Raw genomic sequence first — 6,229 nt, 5'->3', positions numbered from 1 at the left:
TTCGGGGGTTGGGGAGCCTAAAGAGACAATATTAAATTTAAGAAAGCTATTAATGAAAAATGTTCCAGGTTGTATACCTCAAATTATTAACAAAATAGGTGGGTCTAGTCCAAGGCACAGACAGACATTTCTGTAGCCAACAGCTAGAAATCAGAATGGTGTGTTGCTTCCTTCGTGCCAGGATCAAGGTTGTCTCAGAGAGGGTGCAGAATGTTCTCAAAAGGGAGAGGGACCAGCAGGAGTCATTGTACATATTGTAACTAACAACATAGGAAGGGAAAAGGTTGAGATTCTGAAAGGAGAATATAGAGAGTTAGGCAGGAATTTAAAAAGGAGGTCGTCAAGAGTGATAATATCTGGATTACTCCTGGTGCTACAAGCTAGTGAGGGCAGGAATAGGAGGATAGAGCAGATGAATGCATGGCTGAGGAGCTGGTGTATGGGAGAAGGATTAACATTTTTGGATCATTGGAATCACTTCTGTGGTAGAAGTGTGGACTTTGCACATTTTCCTCATGTCGGCATGGGTTTCCTCTAGGTGCTCTGGTTTCCTCCCACACTCACAAAGATGTGCAGGTCAGATGAGTTGGCCATGCTAAATTGCCCATAGTGCTTGGTGCATTGGACAGAGGGAAATGGGTCTGGCTGGGTTACTCTTCGGAGGCTCAGTGTGGACTGGTTGGGCCAAATGCCCTGTTTCCACACTGTAGGGAATCTAATCTCTTCTAAACCTAGGGCCAAGGTGAACTGGAATGTCTGAGCTCTGGAGTGCCTAAGTGACAGTGAGATATGCTCACTCACAGTCCACATTCCATTTCCAAGACTGATCTTTGCATGGAGGATTGTTCAAAGGTTTCAAAGGGGTTGCCAAATTTAGAATTAATTTGCCTTAATACTTCACAAGACCCAGGAAAGTTTTTAAGTGGGACTCATGTGTAGGCCTAGGAGCCTCCATTTTCTTTGGTGTCTTGTGTCGCCCCTTACTGCTGCTGATGTGCCCTAAATATTCAAGTGAGTGCTGGAAAAAGTCATGCTTTTCTTCTTTCACTCCTGACCAATGTGCATGGTGCCATTTTAGAGTCTTCTCCAGATTCCTCTGGTACTGTTCTCTGTGGAGTCAGAGATGAATATACCATTGAGGTAGCATTGCACCTCTTTTCGTCCAAATAGGATATGGCCTGTCGATCTCTGGAATGAGGTAATCCCAAACGGGAGCCTTTTACAGTGAAACACGCCCTGATGAGTCACTATAGTCAGTGGGTGTTGGAATTCAACAGCCACCCCCATCTGCTGATAGACCTGAGACCTTTGTGAATCTTTGGTCCCCTGCCAGGCCACTGATCAGATCTTTGATCCAGGGCAATGGGTATGTGTCTGCACAGTGCGTTGGATTAACAGTAATTCTGAAGTTACTGCAGGTTCAGTTTGATCTATCATGTTTTAAATTAGGTAATAACAGAGTTGCCCAATCACTGTTCATTACTCATTTGAATACGTCAGTGTCTATCAGCCTCATTAATTCTGCCTGACAGATGGAGCATAGAACAGTGCATGCCCTCAGACTTTCAGGTTGACGGTCTGGTTTCAATTTGAGTTTAACGTGGACTCCCTTTATTCCTCCAAGGATGGGCGAAGAGACACTATGGCACTTATTTAAGATGTCTCATTGGCTTGTTTTACAATCCACCAACTTGTTCACAGCCCACTAGTTTAATTTTAGTTTCTGTAGTCACAAATGCCCAGATAGGTCGGGGTAATTTCCTTCTACCTTATGGAGAGGGGGAGCTCAGCAGCCAAGTTTCCCAGTTGCACCATTTCCATTTCCCATCCATTTACCCCCTGCTCCATGTAAAGTCTGAAAGGAGCTCAAGTGACAGGTCTCTCAGCTTTTGGCTGTAAATTGTTTCATGAATAAGTGAGACCAGCTGCCTCAGTGTAACCTCCATTTTGATGTGTTGTCAATTTAGCAAGGAACAAGTGAAGATCTATGTGATTTGCCCTGGACTGCACAGCTGGAGAAAGAAGCCCTCAGCATCATTTCGTTATGAGGAAATGTTACCACCAATTCTCCAGCTGCCACTCATGGTTCATTATTCTCCCACATCCATCTTCAGCACCGACACTGATACTCCCTCAACAGCAGTGAGGCAGCTTCGGGAATGGGGGCTCTATTCCCCTCAGTGCAAACATACGATGTAAACTACAGGCAGTTGGAGTGACACACAAGCACAAGGCATTGTCCAAGCTGGCCCTTGCTCTCGAGTGAATGGCAATGGATTGAGGATTCTCCCTGTTCTAACATGTGCCAATGATGGTGGCACAAATGTAGGATGATGCCAGTTTTAAGCAAAATGGCCATCTGGAAACCATATATGTCCTGGAAGTGGGAATTATTGATTTTGAACTGCTGCCTACTGTGAGGAAGAAGATGATCAGCTTCTAAGAGTACAGTCCAAGGTGCTGGTGCAGTCACACCAGACCCATCCAGAGGTGGTGAGGATGAAGGAGCTCACCAGGAGCTATTTTTATCGTTGAATATAGATGCCCAGACTAAAGAAAAAAAATCAGAAACGCACCGTCATTGTCGCCGTGACACTCCTAGGAATGGTCCAAGATGCCATAGTAATATGTCCATATTGATTTTACTGACCTTATTGAGATTCAGATGCTACTGGTGCTGGTTTTTAGAGTGGCCCAAGGTGGCCAGAATGAATTCCACTTCTACAGACCTGACCATTAAGAAACTGGATGAAATGTTGAGATATGGGCAGCATGGTGGCTCAGTGGTTAGCATTGCTGCCTCACAGCACCAGAGCCGGTTGTCGCTGCCAATGGAGCTCGATTCCTTGTGCAGGAATTTACCGACTGCATGCAATGTCATGGCATTTGGCACATTAAGTCCCATCATCCCTTGACCAACAGTCTTACAGAAAGATTTTTGCAGTCATTTTAGCACTCTTTGAAAGTGTTAAAGGGAGAAAGGGTCACCACTTCATTGAATCAACAGCTCACTGGTATGTACCGAGACAGCCTCATGCCACTACCATGAACTTGCTGATAAATGTGCTTTCTAAAAGGAAGCAATAAACCACCTTTGATCTGTTGCTGCCTGCAGATATGTACAAGATTGTCGAAAAGAGTCAATGAGCCTAGATGTCACAAAGAGAAACAGACTCCTTTGTTCTCTTTTTGACTGGGTGGCTGAGAACTAGCCTGGGCCTACAGTAGGACGGACACGTGGGTATTAGCCACAGCTCCTAAAGCCTACACAGTCCAGACCTGGGAGGTGATGGTGTGGTGAGGGCAAGCTCACCAGCTGTTAGTGGCACACCACCAAGAACTCGAAACACCCATCAGCACACAGCCTCAAGAAGGAGCTTCTGCCTTACCTCCTGAAGGCTGAATACAATCACCAGAGCAACCCACCGTAGCCAGTGTGGACAGCAGCCTCTGCAGAAGGGACTGTCTGTGCATCACCTAGGGATAATCTGAGGGTCCCCGTATTCCTGAGATGAATCCTGAACCAGAAGCAAAAAGTCAGTCAGTGCAAAACAGGCGCTAGCCAAATATACTCTGTTATTAAACACAGCCTCGTATTTATTGTAGCTAATGGAACTGTGTATTGTGTCCTTGTAAACAGTGTTACCACTTATACATACATTGTCTTGGAACTATGTAAATACTGGAGTTATTTGTTGAAGGGAAAGTTTGAAAGTAAAGCAGATATCTGTAACGCATTATAGTTGCTGTATGTTGTGTTGGAACAATGTCCCTTGAAACAGCGAGTCACGTGAGCATATTATCAGCCAGGTTTGGACACTTGGTCAGACGTGTTTGGAATTCTCCCAGAGTGCACAGCTTTGGAGGCAAGTCACTCCCTGTTGGATTGCAGCAAATAATGAGTTTGTGTTTTCTTCAGGTCTGAATGGAGCCTAGTAATTCCCCAATATGAACACTACTGGAGTTTGCACATTCTCCCCGTCTCTGCATTGGTTTTCTTCGGGTGCTTCGGTTTCCTCCCACAATCCAAAGATGTGCAGGTTAGGTTCATTGGCCATGCTAAATTGTCCACAGTGTTCAGGGATGTGTAGGTTCGGTGCATTAGTCATGGGGTAAATGTAGATTAAAGGGGTAGAGGAATGGGACTGGGTGGGCTACTCTTCGTAGAGTCGGTATGGATCTTTTGGGCCACACTGTGGGGATTAATTGGATATCCCACCAGGACCAAACCAACAGGGAACACCATCAGGACCAGAAGAAGTGCATGAAGTTAGGCTTTAAAGTTTTTAAAATGTGTCTTATGCGATCAGAAAGAGGAGTGCTGTCCATCCAAGTCTCTCAAAAAGTTTCCCACTCTCAGCACTCCACCAACTGAGAACACCCAAACAGGATGGTTGGGCAGCCAATCCCACAGGGTTATCTGCTTAGTAATGTAAATCATGAAGTCATGAAGCAGAGTGGTGCGCAATTTAGTTTCTGAGATGCTCAGGTCACTTGACCCAAAACGTTAACTCTGTTTTCTGTCTCCAGAGGTACTGCCAAACCTGCTGAGTTTCTCCAACGGTTTCTGTTTCTGTTTCTGTTTCACATTTCCAGCATATGCCTGATCAAGATTTATTGCTTGTATCAACACACAAACAGCACTTGGAACCAGGGAAGAAAGAACATGGGAAATATGTAAGGACATAAGGAAGCAATGTTAAGGTTTGAAGTTAAACAATCCTCAAGTGGAACTAGAAGTATAAAGCTATTAAGCAATTTATGCACAATATGAATCTGTCAGTCATTTTTGCAAACATTAATATTAGAACACAACATAGCTTTGCAGATGTATATGTGTTAATGTAATCTATTAGCATTATTATTGATTTCGGAACAAAATTGCATTACACATGCCAGTGACGTACAGACAAGTTTCTTCAGAATAAGATCAATTTTGTTGATTGTCCCCTATTCACAATGTTAACTTATGTTGATTTGTTAGAAGAAGGATGATGTACAATTTCATGAATATTATGCAATATAAGTACGCAGGCATAAAAAAAAAGTCAATGGAAAGTTTTGTGTAACTTTTACCAGATTTGTGGGGCCAACAGCATGGACATATGAACAGATTGAGACAGAAGAGAAAGTTTTCCAAGTCACAAAGCAAGTGATACAAGAGGAATAACAAACTGATAGAGGTAGAACCTGCTCTCTCCACATTAAGGCGTAGGGCATAGTGACTGCCTTTGTCACAAAGCAGCACAACACACCAAGTTATCAATTACAAACATTTCAATATTTAAAAATATGGAAAGGTCAAAGAAAGCTCTGGATAGTGCAAAAGGCCAGTGAGGAGGTGATGAAAACAATGAAGGGCAAGGAGAGATTGGAGAATAAAGGAAATTGGAAAGTGAACTGTATAAGACTGTATAAGAACTGTATAAGACTGTATAAGAACTGTATAAGAAAGTGAACTGTATAAGTGAACTGTATAACTGAAAGAGGTAACTTGTGTCACAGATAAGTTCATTCTTCAGGATAGAAAGGATTATTTCTGGCAACAGTTATCCAGCTTGTTACCAGTTTGTTGAAGTCCAGTCATTCTAGGGTTTAGTTCTACGTAACTAACAGCAATGTGCTATTTACTCTTACACTTGAGTCCAGCCTGAGTTGCACAAGAGACTATCATTTAACTCAAATGTAACGTAACTGGCTATTAAGTACCATGTAATAAATCTCTTCTGTTTAATAAGACTACGTAGCGATTCTGCCAAGCCTTTTATTGTGGGCATTTCACCACATAGTACCAATATTTCAGACTTGTATCAATAAGAAGAGTTTGAAGCAATGAATCTACCAAAGGCATCCCCAACGGCTCCAATAGACATGACCATGATATACACCATACTGACAATGGTGGATTTTGTTACAAGTGAAGGAGCAATATATGCAAAGCAAAGTATCATTCTGTCAGGGTGCTTTTGGTCAGAAAACTTACAATTTTATTAATAAGAATAGGATAATTAAACGCATGAATAGTGTAAAGAAGTCTTTTGACTTTTGAACTCACATAATGGGATGGATAGATATATAATATCTGACATAGATATGTATTAGTCCATGCCATGCAGTCTATGAACTAAAAGATGTTAACATCCATCGGGGACAATTTGGTTATACCAAGATCTTTCCCCTGGGAGGTGACTATAGTCCAATTAGTTAAACACATTTGTCTAACAGAATG

The sequence above is a fragment of the Chiloscyllium plagiosum genome, chromosome 3, assembly GCF_004010195.1.
Source record: "Chiloscyllium plagiosum isolate BGI_BamShark_2017 chromosome 3, ASM401019v2, whole genome shotgun sequence".
NCBI classification, from domain to species: Eukaryota; Metazoa; Chordata; class Chondrichthyes; order Orectolobiformes; family Hemiscylliidae; genus Chiloscyllium; species Chiloscyllium plagiosum.
The sequence above is the reverse complement of the archived record's forward strand: the minus strand, read 5'-3'. Positions refer to the sequence as shown.